We start from the raw sequence: 23,946 nt of genomic DNA on the forward strand, positions 1-23,946 counted from the left end.
ATATACAAATTTGCCCCAGAAAATGGTACTTATGATAACCTTGAAGATAAAAGAATATTTATTGAAAGGAGAGAATCAATAAGAATTACTGGGCTCCATAAAGAACTGTTTCAAAATCCAATTCGATGTATAATTAACATCTTTCTTGAGTAAGTCACTGTGTTTGCGTATGGGGAACATTGTACAGTGAATAAGGCAAGGAAGGCACAGTCTTTCTCTCAAGAAACTGACAGACTGTTTGTGGGGAGTAGCCTTGAGGGCACCTAAGGTAGAATATGACAAGGGCTTTGGGGGAAGTGCTGGGCTATGGGGCCTGAAGCAGAGACAATAGATTTGGTTGAATGGGTTAACAGAGAGGTCAAGAAAGTGGGGCATTTGAAATAGATGTCGACGAATGTGAATACACTCGAATACACTCAAGTATATTCGAATGTACTCAAATATACATGTGAATATACTTGAAATATTGCATACGCCTTAACATTTATTTATTCAATTTTGCTTACATCTTTCTTGATTTTCTGAAGCTATTTTAAAAATTAACCAAGTGGTACAAATTACATTATCATAAAATGTAAACACAGAGTCAAATACCAAAGTCTCCATCACTACGACTCTTATTTCAACTCCTTTCTCCACAGATTGCATTTATGCATTATTCAGAACATTTCCTATTTACTTACATACATTTGCACTTATACAAATATATGGGAAAAAATGGACTATGTACAAACTTGTTCAGCCTGTCGCTTTTTAAAACAATTTAACAATATGTTTTGCCTTTTCTCATGTCAGCTCTTTTAAATCTGTCCCTTTTTTAGTGGCTGAATGCTTATCTCTAGACCTATGCCATCCACCATGACTTCCACTAGCCACTTGGGATCTATTTCAACTTAAATTTAAGGTAGTTGGAATAAAATAAAGTTTAATATTCAGTTATTCAACTGCACTCACCATATTTCAAGTGTTCAATAACCACATAGATACTGTGCCAGACAGAACAGATACAGAACATTTCCATCATTGCTAAAGATTCTACTGCAGGGGGCTTCTCTTGTGGCTCAGACGGTAAAGAATCTATCTGCAGATGCAAGAGATGTGGGTTCAATCCCTGGGTTGGGAAGATACCTTGGAAAAGGGAATGGCTACCTACTCTAGTATTCTTGCTTGAAAAATTGAATGGACAAAGAAGCCTGGTGGGCTACAGCCTATGGTGTCACAAAGAGTTGGACACAATTGAGCAACTGAGCACACACACACACTCCTCACTGCGTGGAGCTATACCACACTATAAATGCACCAATATTCACTTACACATTCAGTCTCTGCTGAAGAACATTTAGTGTCTTTCCCACTTTTCACTATAATAAAAATGCTGCAGAGAACACTTTGAATACCCATCTTCTATACATGGGGGAAGTTTTGTGTGAAAAATTTCTAGCATAGAGATGTCAGGGTGGCTTGCAAGGATGCTTCAATTTGGATTGCTAGTGCCGGATTTTCTCTTAGGTTTGCACTAGTTACATCACTTTAGAACTTACTTGAATGCTATTTTTCAAGTGTTTACCAGCCATGGAGATTGCAAATCCCTAAAATTTTGCCAGTCTGATGGACAAAAAGAAAAAATCCTGCTGTCTTTTTAATTTGAATTTTCTGATTTTTTAGTGAGATTGGAGACTGAAAAATAATTTTTAATTGCCTAAAGAAATGCATGAGATTATTTTTTTTTTATAAAACATTGCAATTTCTTACCTGACTGGTTAACAGTGGTCCAGAAAATAATTTATCTCTACTAACAAAGATCACAGATATCCTGACCTAGACAAATCATATAGTAAGAAACACGAACAGGCAATAAGCACAAGAAAAATCCAAGTTTCTACTAGCACCAGTAGAAATGCAAAGTGTAATACGATGTAAAAGAAAGAAGTGAAAAGTAAAGTGTGTATGCACTGAAATGTAAAGTTTATATATGCATATATTAAAGTTTTATTGACTATAATCATTCCAGGCACTAAAAAGATAAGCACCTTTGGAGTTTAATATAAAGCATTAAATTTGCTGTTGTTTTCAGTCACTAAGTCATGTCCGATTCTTTGTGACCCCATGGACTGTAGCATGCCAGGCCTCTCTGTCCTTCACCATCTCCTGGAGTTTGATCAAACGCATGTCCTTTGAGTCGATGATGTCATCCAACCATCTCATGCTCTGTCACCCACTTCTCCTCCTGCCCTCAATCTTTCCCAGCATCAGGGTCTTTTCCAGTGAACTGGCTCTTCTTATCAGGTGGCCAAAGTACTGGAGCTTCAGCTTCAGCATCAGTCCTTCCAATTAATATTTGGGGTTGATTTCCTTTAAGATTGACATTAAATAATATTGATGAATTCTCTGAATCAGTAATGCAACTAGGATAGTCTTACAACATGTTCCTTTGGTTAGTTGGTTTTTCTTGGGTGGGAGCAGGGATGGGAAGAACTTGTTAGTTTCAGCTTATCTGTAATGACACGTCTTGCCAATGATTAGTTTGAAAAACCTGAGCTGAGAGCAGCAGGCAGAGAATCGATTGACAGGCAGCAGGGCAAACAATCCATTGTTGCTAAGAAACGCCATCCTTAGAAGAATAGCAATGCATTCACCCCCATATGAAAGCCGAGCCCAGATTCACTCCAGGGAACCTGCTCCGCGTGGAAGATGTCAGGCAGCCACAGTCCTCCTGGCCATGGATGCCGCAGAAGCAGAAAGTAAGATTCAGCAGCAAAGGTGCATAAGAGGAATAAATAAAAACCAACTTTGGAAACCTGTTGAATAAAATCAGTATAATTCATAGACTGTCTAAAGAGGAAGCGACCTGTCATTGTTAAGCCACAGCCACTAGAAACAGTGAGATTTCTGAGGTAACTGTATGGCCTTGATTTAGACATAATTAAGCCATAATGCCCATTGGTATTTAGTGGTGTTAAGCAGGGAGTATAGTGGCTATTGTCATCTTCATTGAACCTCTAGCAAAAGCTGAAGCACCCCTTCCAAGAAAAGTGAAAGGTTGTTGCTGAATCACGCGAATACACCAGGATTCTTGGCCCCTGGAGGAGAAGAATTCAATCCGGGGCCAGAGACGAGGCTTGAACGCTCAGAGCTTTTGTGTAATAAAGTTTTATTGAAGTATAAAGGAGATAGAGAAAGCTTCTGACATAGGCATCAGAAGGGGGCAGAAAGAGTACCCCCCTGCTAGTGTTTAGCTGGATGTTATATAGTCACTAGCAGTCTGTTAATGAAAGAAAGGAATGTCTTAAAATTCAGAATGGCACCAGGCCCCTCACCCATAAGATGCATTTTGGGATAAATGGTTTATCCTGGGCCATAAAATGATTAACTTGAATCTTGAAGAAGGGCAGACCACCATACAAATAGTTTCATTTACATAGATTAGGGGAACAATATCCATACTGGTTTGTCAAGTAGGTTCTGGGCCAAGAGGCGGAACCGACTTGGAGACAGAGTTTTGGGTAAAGGCATAGTACATTAGCATAGCTTAAGACAAACATTTCCATAAGAAAAAGGCATTGGTTATCTCTAGACTCGAGAATAGCTAACTTCAGGCGAAACCGGGTGTCATTATGGCAACACAATATTTTAAGAGAAACCTCCCTTTAAATTTGTATAGAGAAGGAAAAAATATTGCTAGTTTGTTTCCTCCTGCCGCTTAAGAGAGATAGAAATGTCTGACATTTGCAGGCTATTTCCTCTATCTGGAGACCCCTGGCCTTCCTGCCTGTTACCCTCTCAAAAGGACATTGTCCCCCATAGGGAGGCAGGAGCTGTGAGAGGATTGCAGAGATGGGGCCTCTAGTTGGAGGCAGAAGGATAACATGGCATGTGGTTAAGTTCACTGAGACTGACAAGAGTTCATGTCTTATACTGTTGTTTAGTCACTAAGTCGTGTCCTATTCTTGGCGACCCCATGGACTGCAGCCCACCAGTCTCCTCTGTCTACGGGATTTTTCAGGCAAGACTAGTGGAGTGGGTAGCCATTTCCTTCTCCAGGGGATCTTCCCTACCCAGGGATTGAACCTGCATCTCCTGCATTTACAGGTGGGTTCTTTAACACTGAGCCACCATGGAAGCCCCTTTATTATACATCAGCTAATTAAGATTCAGACCCAACACTTGAGATTTGCACAGACATGGGAGAAGATGTTAGGACTTAACAGAAAGTAATCAGACATCTGTGAAATGAGAGAGTGGGCCAGAACATGCTGGACCCACAGGAGACAATTCTAGAGGAGGAGAGGAAGTCAGCTCAAGCGAACAGCGCTCTCAACCCTGGCTCAGAATACTTCCTCCCGGTCAGGACGGCAGAGCCACAGAAGGACACATGCCAGGGCCACAGCATCTTGACGGATGCGTCCCTGTCTCTGCACACGGCTAATGTAAATTAACTATGCTTCAATTAGAAAAATAACCTATATCAAAAATAATTCCAGGAGTGCATCATATCAGCATGGGTTCCATTATTCTTTAAAGGGTCTTTCTCACCTTTGTAAAGATATATAGATTTCCCAGGTGGCTTAGTGGTAAAGAATCTACCTGCAAGTTCAGGATAAGCAGGAGGTGAGTGTTTGGGTTGGGAAGATCCCCTGGAGGAGGAAATGGCAGCCCACTCCAGTATTTCTTGCCTGGAAAATTCCATGGACAGAGGAGCCTGTTGGGCTCCATAGGGAGCCCATGGGATCAGTCCATGGGGTCATAGAGAGTTGGATACTACTTAGCAACTGAGCATGCATGCAAAGATACATAAACGTTTTTAAAACATCTGTAGGATAGTTCTTATCTATAGGTAGGTGGATTGGGTGGACTCTACCTCCTAGCAATCATCGCCATTCCCTGGTGCCCCAGGTGTGCAAAACCAGTAAATAGCCTCTTCAGTTCAGTTCAGTCACTCAGTCATGTCCAACTCTATGCCACCCTGTGGACTGCAGCATGACAGGCCTCCAACTCCTGGAGTTTACTCAAACTCATGTCCATTGAGTCAGTGATGCCATCCAACCATCTTCTGTCATCCCCTTCTTCTCCTGCCTTCAATTTTTACCAGCATCAGGGTCTTTTCAAATGTGTCAGTTCTTCGCATCTGGTGGCCAAAGTATTGGAGTTTCAGCTTCAGCATCAGTTCTTCCAATGAACACCCATGACTGATCTCCTTTAGAATGGACTGGTTGGATCTCCTTGCAGTCCAAGGGACTCTCAAGAGTCTTCTCCAACACCACAGTTCAAAAGCATCCATTCTTTGGAACTCAGCTTTCTTTATAGTCCAACTCTCACAACCATACGTGACCACTGGAAAAACCATAGCCTTGACTAGACAGACCTTTGTTGGCAAAGTATTGTCTCTGCTTTTTAATATTCTGTCTAGGTTTGTCATAGCTTTTCTTGCAAGGAGCAAGCACCTTTTAATTTCATGGCTGCAGTCACCATCTGCAGTGATTTTGGAGCCCCCCAAAATAAAGTCTCTCACTGTTTCTGCATCTATTTGCCATGAAGTGATGGGACTGGATGCCATGATCTTAGTTTAATAGCCTCTAGGTGCTGTTTGGAAGAAAGAAAAGAAGGAGGGAGGAAGGAAGGAAATAGGGAAGGGAGGAAGGGAAGAGGAAGAAAGAAGCCAAGAATGAACGGCTTATTAACTTCTTTAAGCTCTGTGTGTATGGGTGTGTGGGTGTGTGTGTGTGCACTCACGTGCACACGTGTGCTCACTCATGACTATGTTTGAATGCCATTCTTGTGATTATCAGTAAGACTTCACTGGGGTCCTTTCCCCATCATTGATCAAATTGATCCTAGGAAACACCTTTATGGTAGAGTAGGGTGGAGCTGGGTCAGAGAACTATAAACGAAGTGTATGTTAATTTCCCTTTGCCTTATCTATGGAATGCACTGGCTGCAGTGCATTTCCTTCAGCTTTCAGTTTCATTCATCAGAAAGGCTTTTTAACTGTTCTTGACATTTAAACAGATACATCCTTAACAATCACCATTAGAATACTAACTTTATAAATGTAGAAAGCTAAGTTCTCTGGTGTGAGGTCATTGTTACAGAAACACGGTGTGTGTGTGTGTGTGTGTGTGTGTCTATGTGTCTCACATCTCAGAGCCTCGTATCTTCCATGTACTTTACTCCCCACAGTTTTGAGTCCAAGAACCACCCCCTGCCAGGTCCCCGTCCCCTGTCCTCCTACCTCATCCTGAGCAATTTTCCAGGTCTCACCTGCCATTTTTCCTGTGGGCTGCACTTGTTCAGTTCTCTGAGCTTCCACTCTGTTCCGTCTGTAATTCTGCCCAATCTGGGCACACCCATGACTGTGTCCAAAACACAGTGGCTTTCAAGTAAGTATTTTAATCTCCTCTGTTTCTTCTGTATCCCAATTATTGCAGCTGACTGTCTACCTGAACATCCCCAAGTCACCTTGTACACCAAAGAAGATGCAGTCAGCTTGAAACTGGAAGTCACTGCCTTTGCCACACTCTCTGCCTAAAATCTCTTCTGCCTAAGTTGTCCGCCTTAGTTGATGGAACCTCCATAACCAGTGTTCACTAGAGCCCAGGGAGTCATAACAGAACCTCCGCTCTCCCCATCTCCTCCCTACAATCCTATCAGTGTCACCTCCTGAGTCTCTTTAATCCACACTTCTCCTCTCTCAACTCTATTAGCTGAGACCATGCCAGCCCCCTCTCTCTACAGGAATAACCTAAAGACGTTGTTACGCTTGAGGTCTCTCAACCCCATCCCCCTCCCCTGTAAGCTATCCTCCCCACTGCTATTTCCCCAAGTGCATTTTAAAAAATTAGGGTGTTTTGTTTTAATCCCTTGCATAAAGCACTACCATCACCTACAAACTGAAGCTCTGCCCTCATCTGTCCTCTTGTTTTTGATCATCTTCACAGACTCATCTCTCCCTGCTCCAGACACTCTGGACTCTGGTCAGTGTGAAACAGGTGTAGCTCCTCAGATAAGAATGTTCTTTCATGTCTCTGTAACTTTGCACGGGCTGGTCCTGCTGCCCCGAATTTCTTATGCATTGTCAGTTCCGCCTCATCCTTGCTCAGCTTTACCACCCATACAGCCTTTTCTCACCTGGCCAGACTTCCTTCCCCGTGCCCCTTATATTAGCATTTATTTCAATGTACGGCAATCATTTTTGTTTGTTTGTTTATATGTTTTTCCCCCTTTTGGAGTATAAACTCCTCAACGTCCTCTTTAGCACAGTCCCTGGCATGTGGCACACGCCTAATAAATGCTTATTGAATGTCCACGCGCACCAATGTCCGTTGATTTAGTGTTATGCACCATGGTTTCACTGGGAAAGCAACTGAAGCACGTAAGACTTAGACGTGTTCCTAATAATTCAGAAAAATCCAAAGTCAGTCTTAGCTAAAATTAAGCCAACCAAGTGTACCTGCACTAGGCTAAGCCCAATTCGTGTCCTTCTCAGAGCCTCATGATGTTACCTTGTTTGGAAATAGGGTTATTGCAGATGTAATTAGCTGAGTCACTTCAGTCGTGTCTGATTCTTTGCGACCCTACAGACTGTAGCCTGCCAGGCTTCTCTGTCCATGGGATTCTCTAGGCAAGAATACTGGAGTGGGTTGCCCTGCCCTTCTCCAGGGGATCTTCCCGACCCAGGGATGGAACCCAGGTCTCCCACATTGGCAGGTGGGTTCTTTACCACAAGTGCCACCTGGGAAGCCCTCATATTGGTGTAGGGATGGCCATTAATCCAATATGACTGATGTGTCCAGAAGAGAAGAGACAGACATGAAGGGACAACGCCGTGGAACAACGGAGGCAGAAATTGGAGTGAGGCAACTGCAAGCCAGCAACGCCAGGGACCACCAGCAACACCAGAAGTTGGCAGAGACCTGGAACAGATTCTCTCCTAGAGCCCTCGGCAAGAGTTTGGCCCTGCTGAGACCTCAGTTTCAGACTGGCAGCTTCCAGAACTGAAAGAGAATAAACGTCCATTGTTTTAAGCCAGCCAGCATGTGGCACCTCATTTTGCTGCCCTGGGCAACAAATACAGCACCTGGCCTAAGAGGAGAGAGGTGGGGAGTGCCAGTGAGTTAAGGGAATTCCTGCCAACAACAGTTGATCAGTATGAGACGTAAGATGCTAGTTAAAGCTCCCTTCCTCTTTCTGCGAATGCCCTCAGTGTAATGGCAATGACTGAGAAAAAACACCCAGCAGAAAAGCCAAGGGTGATTGAATGACAGCAAATAAAAGTGGTGGAAAGACTATGGGTAAAGGCCAGAGCTCCTTCCTATCTCCTCTGCTTTTGATTGATCTTCAAACAATTTGGTCCTTTAAACAATCATGAGATTCTAAGTGATCTATGGGACCACTTTGGCACTAAACTCAAGCATTCTCAGAGAGGGCAGAGGTCAGAGAAAAGGCAAATGGTCATGCTCAAAAAGGGGGTAGGGAGCAGGGCTGGGGAGAAAGAGGGCATGAATCTGGGGGCCTTTGAATGTCCTGCTTTTGGGGGGGAACATGGTGTCACAGTGAGGAAGCCTCTAGGAGGATGTCCCTCTCAGATCTCTGATGTTTTCTGTTAACCTGTTTGTCTGTTCTTGAACAAGTGCCAGACTGGTTAAAAATTATTATTCTGACTTTGTAATATGTATTCAAATGTGCTAGGGCGAGATCCTCCTTTTATATTCTGTCTCTAAACGTGACAAGGGTGAGCTGAGAACCTTCAAAACAGGAAAATAGCCCGTAGAATTCATTTCTGAGTCAGAAAACTTTGGAGATGGCTTGGCTATTTTCATATAATTTTATTCTCAAGTCTATATTTTTAGTAATTTTTCTTTTTTTGGGAAAAATCCACTTGCAATTTTAGTTGGTATTGCTTTGAGTAGATAAATTTGGTGAAAAATGTTATCTTTATAGAGTTAAATTATCCTGAAAGAGTATAGAATTTCTCTCCATTGATCTAGATTATTTTCTATGACCTTTATTAACTTTTGGTCCTTTTAGCTATTTAGAGTGTTCTCGGTTAAGTTAAACTCTACATATATATAAACGTTTTGCTGCTTTTGTGAATGCTTTCTTATTTTATGTTTCAGCTGGTTATTGCTAATGTTGATAAATTACATTGATTTTTAAACTAATCTCTAATATGGCAAATCTATAGAACTAGCTTATTAATTCTAATACTTAATCTATTAAATCTGTTGCTTTTGTTTTCTAGGTACAAGATGACATCATCCTCAAAGAATGATAGCTTTGTGTTTTGACTACTAATTAATCTCTTATGGCTCTTTCTTCAGTTTGGGCCAGGACTTCCAGTTTTATAGTAAGGGTTTGCATTAATAATTTACATTTTTGTGTTGTTCACAAACGTAAAGAGAAGGAAGCCAAAGGTTTCCACCAAGCCTATTTGCCATAGATAGATTTGAACAATGTTTATGTTTACCCAGTAAGGACATTCCCTTCTCTTCCAGGTTTGTGAGCTGTCAAATCTACCAAATACTTTTTCAGCATGTTTAGAGATAACTGTGTGATTTCCTCCTGTGTCTATGAATGTGGTGAATTACACTGATTCATTTTTTTAAATTACGATTTATGCTATCTTCAAAGTTGAAATAAAGAAAAATATAGATAAAATCAGATTTTTAAGTTACAGTAAAAAGATCCTACATATACCTATTTAATTTCTAGAATGATTTTTTTAAGGACATATGTAAATGTATAGGTCTGTGGGACAGCAGTCCATTAAATTAATTACTACAGTGCTGTAAATTATTGTCTCAAATCAATTTACCTTCTTAAACTGAGAAGATCAAGAATATTCCATTATATAAGAGTTCTGCCATTTAAAAACCTTTAACACGAATTCATTTTCTTTATTCAAACAGCCTTTTATCCAGACTCAGTTCGGTTTGATGAATTAGTTTTAATGCACTGTTAGATTTGGGCACCAAGCATTTTAGTTGGAGATTTTGCTTCTACATTTGTAACTGAAATGGGCCTATGGTTTTCTCTTCTGGTGTCATCCTTAACTGATTTTGGAATCAAGAGTACAGATGACTTTTAAAAGCAGTGGCATCTTACTCCTTTTGCTTTCTGGAACAACTTGTGTAACAGTTGTATAAATGGAAATAGAAATTAACTATTTCTGTTTCTGTTAACTGGCTTCCCTGATAGCTCAATTGGTAAAGAATCTGCCTGCAATTCAGGAGGCCCTGGTTCGATTCCTGGGTAAGAAGGATCCGCTGGAGAAGGGATAGGCTACCCACTCCAGTATTCTTGGGCTTCCCTTGTGACTCAGCTGGTAAAGAATCTGCCTGCAATGTGGAAGACCCTGTTTCGATTCTATTAACTAGTTGTGTCAATAGAAATAAAAATTAGCTATTTCTTGAAAGTTAGTTAGAACTCATCAGAGGAACTATCTGGAGCTGGGTTTAGGGGAGAGGTTCAGATGGTAAAGAATCTACCTGCAATGCAGGAGACCTGCATTCAATCCCTGGGTCAGGAAGATTTCCTGGAGAAGGGAATGGCAATCCACTCCAGTATTCACGCTTGGAGAATTCTATGGACAGAGCAGCCTGGCAGACTATAGTCCATGGGGTTGCAAAGAGTCAGACACGACTGAACAATTTTCAAGGTCTTTAAGGACAATTTCCGTGTATTTAATATTATCATTCTATTCATGTTTTATTTCTTCTTGCTCCAATTTGACATTTTCTTGCCTCCCCCTACCGCTGGGAACATATCCACCCAAGTTTCCACATACTAAATTGTGTATATGCTTAAAATATGCTTTTTATTGTTTTTAAACCTGTTCAGTTCAGTTCAGTTCAGTTCAGTCACTCAGTCGTGTCCGACTCTTTGTGACCCCATGAATCTCAGCACACCAGGCCTCCCTGTCCATAACCAACTCCCGGAGCTCACCCAACACACGTCCATCAAGTCGGTGATGCCGTCTAGCCACCTCATCCTCTGAGGTCCGCTTCTCCTCCTGCCCCCAATCCCTCCCAGCATCAGAGTCTTTTCCAATGAGTCAACTCTTCACATGAGGTGGCCAAAGTACCGGAGTTTCAGCCTTAGCATCATTCCTTCCAAAGAACACCCAGGACTGATCTCCTTTAGGATGGACTGGTTGGATCTCCTTGCAGTCCATGGGACTGTCAAGAGTCTTCTCTAACACCACAGTTCAAAAGCATCAATTCTTCGGCGCTCAGCTTTCTTCACAGTCCAACTCTCACATCCATACATGACCACTGGAAAAACCATAGCCTTGACTAGACGGACCTTTGTTGGCAAAGTCACGTCTCTGCTTTTGAATATGCTATCTAGGTTGGTCATAACTTTCCTTCCAAGGAGTAAGTGTCTTTTAATTTCATGGCTGCAATCACCATCTGCAGTGATTTTGGAGCCCCCAAAAATAAAGTCTGACACTGTTTCCCCATCTATTTCCCATGAAGTATGGGACCAGATGCCATGATCTTAGTTTTCTGAATGTTGAGCTTTTAAGCCAACTTTTTCCATTCCCTTCTTTCACTTTCATCAAGAGGCTTTTTAGTTCCTCTTCACTTTCTGCCATAAGGGTGGTGTCATCTGCATATCTGAGGTTATTGATATTTCTCCTGGCAATCTTGATTCCACCTTGTGCTTCTTCCAGCCCAGCGTTTCTCATGATGTACTCTGCATATAAGTTAAATAAGCAGGGTGACAATATACAGCCTTGACGTACTCCTTTAAACATGTTAGACTGTAGTTATTTTTCATTCTTTATTTTGACTATTAACGTCTTTTCTCTCTTTCTTTCTTTTTTGCTTGATCAGCCTTGCTGGAGGTTGTTTATTTTAATAATCTTTTAGAAGAGTCAGCTTTTTTGTTTTGTGAATCTTCCCTGTTGTTGGTTTATTCTCCATTTAATTGACGTCTGCCACTACCTGCATTATTTCCTTCTGTTATTATTATTATTTCAGTTTGTTCTGTTGGTTTTTTACAACTTATTGAGTTGATAACTTTATCAATTTATTTTAACTTGCTTATTTCCTGATGGTGGTGGTGAGTTAGTTGCTCAGTTGTGTCCGACTCTTTGCCACCTCTCAGACTATAGCCCTCCAGGATTCTCTGTCCATGGGATTCTCCAGGCAAGTATACTGACCTGGATTTCCATTCCCTTCTCCTGGGGATTTTCCTGACCCAGGGATCGAACCACATCTCCTGCATTGCAGGGGAATTATTACTGACTGAGCCACCAGCGAAACCTTATTTCCTGATAATGGTATTTAAAGTGATAAATGTGTCTTAAGATACTATTTTAGGTCTGTCTCATATTTTTGAGATGAAGTGCTTTCACCTTCATTTAGTTTAACATGTCTTAATTTATAATTTCCTTAACTCTAGACTTTTATTGTTATTTTGTAATTGTGTTGCACTGTGGTTGGAGAACACGTTATGTAAACATTAAGTTCGATTCAGTTCAGTTGCTCAGTCCTGTCCAACCTTTGTGAACCCATGGATTGCAGCATGCCAGGCCTCCCTGTCCATCACCAACCCCTGGAGTTTACTCAAACTCATGTCCATTGAGTCAGTGATGCCACCCAACCATCTCATGGCTGTCGTCCCTTCTCTTCCTGCCTTCAATTTTTCCCAGCATCAGGGTCTTTTCCAAAAAGTCAGTTCTTCTCATCAGGTGGCCAAACTACTGGCATTTCAGCTTCAGCATCAGTCCTTCCAATGAATAGTCAGGACTGATTTCCTTTGGGATGGACTGGTTGGAACTCCTTGCAATCCAAGGGACTCTCAAGAGTCTTCTCCAACACCAAAGTTCAAAAGCATTGAACAGTATGAAAAGGCAGAAAGAAATTAATGTATGTAAACATTAATTTCTTATTATGTCTTTTATGATAAATGCATGCATATTTTTGTGTTTTAGATTTGGTTGAAAAGAACATGTATTATTTATTTGGTACTGCATTCTGCATGTATCTCGTAGTTCAAGTTTACTAATGGTACTGTGAATGTCTTTTGTATCTATGTGTTTTATTCTTAATGTAAAAATTTTGCCTACTATGTCTATCATTTTCAGGAACAGGTGTGTTAAACTCTCCGTTACTGTTGGTTTGCTGATTTCTCTGTCCTTCTGCCATTTGCTGCATCTCAGATTTAGAGGTTGTATTGTTTGATGCATATATGTTTGTGAGAGATATACCTTTTTATTCTACATGCCTTTTACTAATATACAACTTATAAAACATCCTTCTTTGCTCCTTATGACATTATTTTCTTTAAATTGTTTTTCATCAGATATAGTATTTTATATCCTGCTTTCTCCTAGTATTTAACTGGCTTATCTTTTTCCATCCTTTCATTTTCAAGCTCCATGTAGTGTTTTTCTCAAGTGTCTCTTACAAACAGCACATTGTTACAAATGTCCAAGTCCAGGCCCACGGGCGTGTGGACCCGAGTAATTTGGGAAGTCAAGACTAAGTTCAGAGTGGAGACTCTTATATCACAGGCCATGAGTATCACTCCTCCTGCCATCACGACTTAGTCTGCTCCTTTGGTTATGGAGAAGCAGCCCTGAAAAGGGCAGTCCCTTGGGTTGACATCAGCACTGGTGGCTTGTAGGTGGAGATGCAGAAGTGATTGCTTGAGAGAGGCTGGCCAGTCTGTACACCTATTCCCATCAGCCCCCACCTAGCAGGCTTTCGCCTTGTCCTGCTGGTACCCTAGTGTTGCATAAAATGAACCAAAGATGGTTTCCATGTGTTTTTGTTGTTCAGTTGCTAAGTCATGTCCAACTCTTTGCAACACCAAGGACTACAGCATGCCAGGCTCCTCTGTCCTCTGCTGTCTCTTGAAGTTTGCTCAAACCCATGTCCATTGAGTCAGCGATGCCATCCAACCATCTCATCCTCTGTCACCTCCTTCTCCTCCTGCCCTCAATCTTTCCCAGCATCAGGGTCTTTTCCAATATGTCAGCTCTTTGCATCAGGTGGCCAAAGTATTGGAGCTTCAACTTCAGCAACAGATCTTCCAATGAATATTTAGGGTTGATTTCCTTTAGTGTTGACTGGTTTGGCCTCTGTGTACCAGCCTCTAGAATGTTTATTTCTTTACTGCACTATGAGACACACGTTAGTGCCAAAGCTCACTCCCAGACTCAATTTTTAAAAATTTTCCCCTGTGGTAGAAGTCACATAATATAAAATATGCTTTTTTGACCATATTTAACTGTACAGCTCAGTAGCCCTAAGTACATTCACGTTGTGCAACTCTCACCATCATCCATCTCCTGAATTTTTCACATTCCTAAACTGAAACTCTATCTTACATATCCAATTTTTTAAAAAAAATAGCCCCAATAGGCAAAATTTTATTAATTTAAAACCTACCTCTTTGTGGATCCTATGAAACCTCACCTGACAGCTCTTACCTCTTGATAAGATAGGGCCTGTATCAATAGTTATTAACATAATGCCCTAAGTCCCCGCTGGCTTTCAGAACTCTCTGATGCAGAGCCTCTCTGTTCTCACCTAGACATGTATGCTCCCTCTATCCCTGAGTTCCCTTGCCCTCCTCCTACTGAGGAGGGCTCAGACTAGCTCCTGCCTGAGGCACTTTCCCTGCTGTCCAAGCAGCACAAGACAAGGCTTGTCTGTGTACCTGCCCCCTTGTGGTCATATATTTTCCAGGTATGTGTGTGCACTCAGTCTTTTCTGACTCTTTGCAGCTCCCTGGGGTTTCCAGGACTTTGGGGGATGCCAGGCTACCCAGGGATCTTGGCAGGTTTATCTTTCTAACTCCCCATCCAAAACATAATGCACAATTACAAGGAGTTGCCTTTAAAATGACTATTTGGGGGCAGCCAACAAAAGACATTCAACTACTCTTTGTGACCTCACCAGGCTCCTTTGTCCATGGGGTTCTCTGGTGTGGGTTGCCATGTCCTTCTCCAGAGGATCTTCTTGACCCAGGGATCAAACCCTCATCTCTTGCGTCTTCTGCATTGATAGGCAAGTGTTTTCTACAAGCGCCAGGATCAGCCTCCAAGTCCCTCCAACTCCTACCTATGCTTGTGGACCTGGAACCAATGGAACAGGTAGCAGCAGCTGATTTCTGCATTAAAGGGGCAGGTAGTGACTGTCAGGAAGATGTTGGCAGAACTCAAGGAACTAATCTCTAAGTGGTCTTCTTGCTGCCACCTCTGACCATCTCCCACCCTAGAGGGGACCCTGCCCTGGACCCCAGACATGAGTTCAAGACAGTCTCCAGTCCCCATGGCTTCTCTCTCTTTCACTGGTGGTGGTGGAAATAATACATTTCCTTATAATAATAATTCCTTGCTTGTTCTCTTGCTTTTGCAAGTTAAATAAATTTCTTCCATTATCAAAGTAATGCTTAGATGTTTTTTTAAGTTTGAAATAAGAGTAGAAAAATTGTAAAAATGCTTATTACCAAAGACAAGCATAGTTAATGGTTGAGTGCATTTCCTTCAGATCTTTTTTTTGGTTCAGTTTTTGTCTTATAGTTATTAAGACCATGTGGTACATTCAGAATTGTGCATCGTGACATTTAAGTCTATTTTTTCCTGTTTATAAAGGAATTGCATGCTCATCACAGAAAAACTGCTTCTTGGTAGTTTGTTGACTGTTCTCATCTGAAAAATATCCAAAGATTCAGGCCCATCATTATGAGTTTTGAAGATGCAGAAAATCACTGCTCTAGTTTTTGGCACTGAAAATGGCCATTTTGTTGTTCTGTGAATCTATGCTCTTTGTAGAGGGAGAAGAAAAATCTTTTTATTTAGCTATTCTTACATCAAAACTGCATAGAACTTGGGTGCTATTAGCGAGTGCCAGAACAACTTGTTGTTGTTCATGGTTCAGGCGCTAAGTCATGTCCGACTCTTTGCCACCCTGTGGACTGCAGCACGCCAGGCTTCCCTGTCCCTCAGTCCTTCACTGTCTCCCAGAATTTGCTTGAACTCATGTCCATTGAGTCGGTGATGCCATCCAACCTTATCATCCACTGTCTTCCCCTTCTCTTCCTGCCTTCAATCTTTCCCAGCATTAGGGTCATTTCCAATGAGTAGAGAGGAGAAGGGCTGAAGGTGGAGTTAATTATGAATGGTCAATGATTTGATCAGCCGAGCCTCCATCAAATATCCCATATGATGGGGTTGGGAGGGCTTCCAGGTTGGTGAACACACGGAGGTGCTGGGAGGGGGCCTCATCCAGAGAGAGCCTGAAAGCTCTGCCCCACCCCCATGCCTGCCCCTACCCATTGTTTCCATCTGGCTGCTCCTAAGGTACACCCTTCATAATAAATGGGTAATAGGAAGTAAAGCAATTTCCTGGATTTTGTAAGCCATTTCTCCAACAAATTACCAAACCCAAAAGGGGATGATGGGAGCCCCTGATTTATAGCCATTTGGTCAGAAGTACAGGTAATATTCTGGGACTTGTGACCGACATCTGATGTGTGGGCAGACTTGTGGGGCTGACCCCTTAATTTGTAGGGAAAGCAGTAATGCCAGGCAGTTCATGTCAGAACTGAATTATAGGGTCCTATACCCCATCGGTATCTGGAGAGCTGCAGAACTGATCAGTGTGCAGAAAAAAACCCCACACATTTGTTGACAGAAGTGCTGTGAAAGTGAAAGTGCTCAGTTGTGTTCAACTCTTGTGACCCCATGAACTATATTCTCCAGGCCAGAATACTGGAGTGGGTAGCCTTTCCCTGCTCCAGGGGATCTTCCCAACCCAGGCATCGAACCCAGGTCTCCCTCATTGCAGGCAGATTCCTTACCAACTGAGTTATCGGGGAAGTGCTGTGAGTTACAGAAAATGGATTTTTTTCCTTACTTGGTATCTTGGATGGCAAAGAGATCAAACCAGTCAATCTTAAGGAAATCAACCCTGAATATTCATTGGAAGGACTGATGCTGAAGCCGAAGCTTCAATACCTTGCCCACCTGATGTGAAGAGCCGACTCTGATGTCTGGAAAGACTGAAGGCAGAAGGAGAATAAGGCAGCAGAGGATGAGATGGTTAGATAGCATCACTGATTCAATGGACATGAACTTGGGCAAACTCTTGGGGATGGTGAGGAACAGAGAAGCCTGGTGTGCTGCAGTCCATTTGGTCACAAAGAGTCAGACATAACTTGGCGACTGAACAAACAAACATTTGGTATCTGGCCTCCCTGGACATCTGATCAAATCCCTCCCACACCCCAATTTAGATATCTTAATCACCCTGGCTTGCCTCCAGCAAAAATTTTATCAAGTCTATTTGACCGGAATCTCTTACTTCTGATGCTTTCTCTTAGTAATTTTCCATCCACTGATCCCACCCTGCTCCTTGCCTCCTAAATAGTCTGCCTCACTGTTCTTTAACAAATGTCATGAATAATTTTACTTTAACATAACCTGCCATGCCTTTATAATTAGAGCGTATTTAAAGAGCTGGTTAGAATTCCTCTGCCCAACTGATTATGAATTTTCTATATATAAAACAGTAGATCTATTTTTTTCTACCTTCTCTGGAAAGGCAAATCATTCCATAATATAGAGGCTGCAATCAATGTGAAACAAATCCTTGTTTAATTAATACATTCTTTAATTTGGATCAACTCTTTATTATAACTGCCTCATATGACCCACAGGAAGTTTCCATGTTCCTTGCTTTGCGGTAAAGTGAAATTATATGCAAATCTAGCTGGAACCATGTTGAAACTTGTACTTGCAGTCCAATGAAAGCCCATTGAAAAAGATCTCTATCTCTTGGTGAGAAACATATGTCTGAAATTTACATCCTGCTGCAGTGAACCCTTTTGGTCAGTTGACCAACTTAGTATGAGCTTAAAAGTAAACCACTCCATCTGTCAAAAGCTTTGAAGAATGACTTTCCCTGCCACTAGCTAAAAGAAAAATGGTGCAAGGGTTTCTTTATATAGTTGTTCTTGATATAAATTAGACTTATGTGAGAAAAGGATGCTTAAATCTATATGCCAAATAATACAGCAGAGGATTACAAGGCAGACTGTGCAGACTGGAACAGAATCCACAGCTATTTTTACTACCGATAAATGAATTGCTTGAGAGAAAATGTCTTCCTGTTCCCTTTCTCTCTCTTTCTCAATATATCTCCCTCACTCCCTGCCTTCTGCCCCCAACCTCTCTCCTTCCCACATATTCACAAAACTGCATCTACACACAGAAAACCACATTGTAGCTTCAAGTTCAAGGAATCCATCCCTTGAACTTAAGCATTTCAGTAAAAGTTTTCCAGCCTCATTTTCCTTCCATTTAATGCATTTTTGTAGAGCAAAAAGACTCACAGAAATATAAAGACCATAGGATCAAAGTTTGCTTGCAGACCTACTCTTTCCATTTCTAAAAGGACCATTGGAATATATATGTGCTTAGTCACTCAATCATGTCCAGTTCTTTGCGACCCTATGGACTATAGCCCACCAAGCTCCTCTGGACATAGAGATTCTCCAAGCAAGAATACTGGAGTAGGTTGACACGCCCTCTTCCAGGGGATCTTCCCAATCCAGAGATCAAATTCAGGTCTTCCTGCATTGTAGGCGGAATTTTTTTTTTTTTTCCATCTGAGCTACCAGGGAAGCTTGGTTTATATATAAACAGGACAAATCTGTGTGCTTGTTGGAAGTCAGGAGGAAGGGCCTACTTGGAGAACCAGATGACACAACTGGTCTTCATATTGCCTCAGTGTTCTTTCCTGTTTGGCCGCTCTAACAAAGTACTGTGAGTTGGGTGGCTTACAGCATCAGGTAAGAGTCTTCTCTCACACATCTGGAGGCTTTGGGGAGCAATCCATTCCAAGCCTGTCTTTCATCTTTTGGTGGCTGCCAGGAATCCTCGACATTCCTTGGCTTGTGGCTACATCATCCCCTTCTCTGCATCCAATCATCACATGGTGTCCTCACTGAGAATCTGTCTCTAAATTTCCTTCCTATAAGGACACCAGTCCCTGGATTAGCACCCACGCAACCCACTCCAGTGTTCTTGCCTGGAGAATCCCAGGAACGGCGGAGCCTGGTGGGCTGCCGTCTCTGGGGTCTCACAGAGTCGGACACAACTGAAGCGACTTAGCAGTAGCAGCAGCAGCAACCCAGTATAACCTTATCAACTTGGTTATATCTGCTAAGATGCTATTTCCAAATAAGGTCATGGGTTCTGGATAAGACATGAAGAGGCGATATACAACCCAGAACATAGTGCACAGAAGGAGAATTTAAGACGAATGGTCATGGTGTCCTCTCAAACATCCATCCCACCCCTGGGAGGGGCCACCTGGTTTAGCTGGTACCATTTCTATATTCATGGATTAAGACAATCTTATAGTCTCTCATCCTACTTGCCACAGTGATGGTTCAGGAGTCAGCAAAGCATACTCCTCAGTCCGTAATTAGATCTAGGGGCAGATGAATGATCCACAATGGTCCCTTGAAAGGGAAGCCAGGACTTACATTTGATGGTTGAGGACAAAGAAGTCTTTTTCTCTCCCTGCCTATTTTGCTTCTTTTGGTATTTCAGTAATGTTTTTGATGTTAAAAAATACACTTTGACTATAGAAAATAGAGAGAAGTACCAGAGTTATTAGAACTACTCTTAGTTTTGCCAACATTATAATCAACAGCATGAAATACTCTTTAATTTTTTTCATAACATTCACACACTATGTTTTATTTTCTAGCTTTATTGAGATATATTTACATAAAATATTGTGTAAGTTTAAGACATACAATGTGATGATTTCGTATGTGTGTATATTGTGACATGATTACCATGATAGGGTTAGTTAACCCTCCATCACCTTATTACCATTTTGTATGTGTGTTGAGACCATTTAAGAATTATTCTATTGGCAACTTTCAAGTGTATAATACAGTATTGTTAACTATACTCACCATTTTAAACATTACAGTCTCAGATCATATTCATCTTGTGTTGTTTAGTCACTAAACCCTGTCCAACTCTTTTGTGACCCATGGACTGTAGCCTGCCAGGCTCCTCTGTCCATGGGATTTCCTAGGCAAGAATACTGGAGTGGGTTGCCATTTCCTACTCCAGGAGATCTTCCCAACCCAGGGACCAAGCCCGAGTCTTCTGCTTGGCAGGCTGATGCCTTACCACTGAGCCGTATTCATCTTATAACTGGATGTGTGTACCTTTCAACTGGCGTTTCTCCTCCCCCCCACTCCTCAGCCCTGGGTAACCCCTTTTCTACTCTTTGTTTCTGTGAGTTAAGCTTTTTTAGATTCTACATATAAGTGACAACACAGTATTCATCTCTTTCTGACTTATTCTCTTCTCATAATGCACCCACGTTGTCACAGGGTGCACCTGTGTGCACCTCAGGGTGCACCCACGTTGTCACAAGTAATAGGGTTTCTTTCTTTCCCACAGTGTGACGATATTCCACCTTATCTTCTTTATCCATTCATCTGTTTGTGAACACTTAAGTTGACTTTTATGAAAATCCTCAGTGGACAAGGGGTGTAGATAGCTCTTTGAGACCCTGATTTCATTTCCTTTGGATATCCAGAAGTGGAATTGCTGGGTCGTATGGCAGTTGTATTTTTTAAACATGTAATTTTATCTCCTTATTGTCCGTGCTGGATTTTCACTGCTGCGCAGGCTTTTCTCTAGCTGTGTAGTGAGGGGCTGCTCTCTAGCTGAGGTACTCAGTCTCTCGTAGCAGTGGCTTCTCGCTGTGGACCACAGGTCCTAGGGCATATGGGCTGCAGTAGTTACAAGTTCCGGCTGCAGTAGTTGTGACTTCCGGGCTCTAGAGCACAGGCTCAGTGGCTGTGATGCACAGACTCTGTTGCTCTGCGGCATGTGGGATTTTCCCAGACCACGGATAGAACCCCTGTCCCTTGCATTGGCTCGTGGATTCTTTACCACTGAGCCACCAGGGAAGCCTTGGCAGCTGTCCTTTTAATTTTTTGAAGAACCCCCGTGTTTGATTTGCTTTGGCCAATGGAAATCAAGTGGACTGGGTGCAGCAGGTGCCCAGCATGTGCATTTGTGTTTCTGCTCACACCTTTGTGCTTCTGCATCACCCAAGGAGACTTATGACTCAGCTGACCTGCGGCTTCTGGGAGGAGGATGAGACACACGCTGGGCAGTGCCACCCCAGAGCCTATTCAGCTGAGCCTGGACCAGCTAACTCCCAGCTGACCTACAGACTCTGTGGTTGTTTGTTATTCAGAATTAAGGACACAGTCAACTGATAAATAGCAACCGTGGGCTGGAGTGGGGCTAATGTTGAACTTCAGTGTAATTCATGCCACACGTGAGAGTTTTGTATTTGTTTCCAGAGAGTTCCAACATTGGGCAGAAGCCCAGACACTGGCTTGGGGCAAAGTTCAGTGGGAATCTAGGAAAAAGGAACTGGTGAGCTATAGAATGGCCATCAGGATCCAGTCAAGTGTAATGGGAATTGACAAAAACCAATGTAAGAGACTGGGAAGTGGACCTGGGGAACCTCGTGGGAAGCCTGTTGCATTAACTGGACTAGCACAGAAGGCACTGCAGGGAGACCAGAATCTCGTGGCCGGCATGCGTCTGAGGGAGAGCCTGACACCCTGGAGGGAACCTTGTTTACAGGAACAACGTGGATGCAGATGACATCATGCTCTGGAACAGGTATACGCCCAGCACTGCTAAGGATGATGAGGACTTCCAGAGGACGCAGCCTCCAGGTGAGAGCTTCAGGCCCTGAGAAGTGGCAGCAGGGAGACCAGATTGTAAACAATCATGTTTGCAGTGTTATCAGAACATCTTCTTAATCTTTCCAACGTCCTACTTCCCAACAAGTAGGTACGTAGATCAGGAACCCATGTCACGTACTCCAGTGGTCCCCAACCTATCTGGCACCAGGGACTGGTTTTGGGGAAGACAGTTTTTCCACAGACCAGGGTAGGGACAGAGGGGAAATGGTTTCCGGATGATTCAAGCACATTACATTTATTCTGTACTTTTTTTTTTTATTATTATCAGCTCCACCTCAGATCATCAGGCATTAGATCCTGGAGGTTGGGACCCTGATGTAGACTAATGACTTACTCAAGGTCATGCAAACAGAAAAGGCAAAACCAAAATTCACTTTTGAATTTTGCCCTGTGTAGGGGAGAGCCTGACTCACACCATATGTACCTGAATTCTGTTCTCCGGCCTGTTCCAGGTTTTTACTTTAGTCATTAAGAGTATCTAGTAAGCTCCTTTGGTTGGGATTTCATGCTCACAAAGTAACTTTCTGTTTATATTTTTCTTTCTCATCTAGATTTTTGGGTAGGATGGCCATAAATGTATTCAACATTACGAGGATCGTTCCGTGTTCCTCTTTACATTTATAGGTTGGCATTTTTCAAACAGACTCCAGGTTTTGCTGAATTTATTTGGGATGGAATGAGTTGCTCTGGGTGCACAGACCAACCAAGATTTTGGACACGGAGTGAACCCCAAACTGTGGGAACCCACCCAACTACTGCTGTTCAGTAAAACTATGGTAGGTACCCTTCTGGGGCCAGGTTTCCAAGTCTTCCTCTCCTCCAACTTCAGAACATAGTGGCGAGACTGAGGGGAGGGCTTGATTTTAGAGACTGTGTTCTTAAACTCCACTTTGTTGTTTTTTCAGGTTAACGGGTCACCGTGCCTTTGTGACAAATAGTTACTTTCTGCTGTCGTTAGCTACCAATGCTAAAGGTAAGAGTCAAACTACAGGAGACTAATAGAATTTTTAAAGAAGTAATCCATGCAACTCCGCATCTCAAGACTGAAATTCCTAGGTTCGCTTATGTGGCAGCCTGGTGGTGTCTGAAGCTGTGGTGGCCTTGGGGCCCTCGTGCGCATGCTCTATGGACTGCATGCTCCACGTGGCAGGATGATACACTTGTTTTGTCTGGAACACACATATCTGAAGTATAAATTTTCTGCTCAAAAGCATGTTTGAATAGGCTTTGTTTTATTTTGTTGGCTACTAATTCAAACACTTGTACAGCTTTAATAGTCAGTGATTAATTCCAGGTTCTTCTTCATGTGGGAATTACTCAAAGCTCCTCTCAAAACCAGGCTGCATTAATCAGCGTGACTCACCTTTTCACTATTCCAGAGCTAATAACGGGGATTATCCAGCTGGTACTCCAGGAAATGAGTGAGAGTGAGATAAGCTGGCAAGCTACTTCTGCTGGACTTCTTTTCAGTTTGAAAAGTTTTCTTATATGTGTTTTTTCTTCCAGTGAAGGATGATAGTATTTTCACTTCTTTTTTAAATAAACCATTAGTTTTTTTAATAGAAAAAACCGCATATAATAAGTATATAGCCTGATGGATTTTAGCATTGCGAATCACTTGATGTATCCATTACCCAGAGCAGGAATCAGAACACCATCAGCACCCTACAAGCCCCTTCTGCCCCTAATTTCTTTTTTATCAACTTTGTTGAGTTACAATCAGCAAAAATTATACATATTTATGGCATACAATGTGATGTTTTGATATATGTGCATGCTCAAGTCGCTCAGTCGCATCTAACTCTTTAAGACTCTTTGGACTGTAGCCCACCAGTCTCCTCTGTCCATGGGATTTTCCAGGCAAGAACACTGGAGTGAGCAGCCATTTCCTCCTCCAGGGGACCTTCCCAACTCAGAGATCGGACCTACGTCTCATGCATCTCCTGCTTTGCAAGCAGGCAGATTCTTTACCGCTGAGCCATCAGGGGAGCCCCTTTGTTTTATGCATACATTGTGAAATATTGACCGCAGTCAAGCTAGTTAACATATCCATCACCTCATAAAGTTACCTCTCTTCTTTTGTGTGAGAACATTTAAAATCTGTTCTCTTAGCAGATTTCAAATATACGATACTGTATTATTAACATTAGTCACCATGCTGTACTTTAG

The 23,946-nt window shown here is 42.2% G+C and overlaps 1 long non-coding RNA gene across 1 annotated transcript; it reads left to right on the forward strand.

Moving 5' to 3' along the window:
• The first annotated feature begins 14,675 nt into the window (after positions 1-14,675).
• LOC132344953 (uncharacterized) lies at positions 14,676-22,544 on the forward strand. The gene is made up of 3 exons (XR_009494036.1): positions 14,676-15,106; positions 21,653-21,747; positions 22,402-22,544. It is a non-coding gene; the product is annotated as an uncharacterized lncRNA (long non-coding RNA).
• The last annotated feature ends 1,402 nt before the right edge of the window (positions 22,545-23,946 follow it).

This window comes from Bos taurus, chromosome 3, assembly GCF_002263795.3.
Source record: "Bos taurus isolate L1 Dominette 01449 registration number 42190680 breed Hereford chromosome 3, ARS-UCD2.0, whole genome shotgun sequence".
Taxonomy (NCBI): Eukaryota; Metazoa; Chordata; class Mammalia; order Artiodactyla; family Bovidae; genus Bos; species Bos taurus.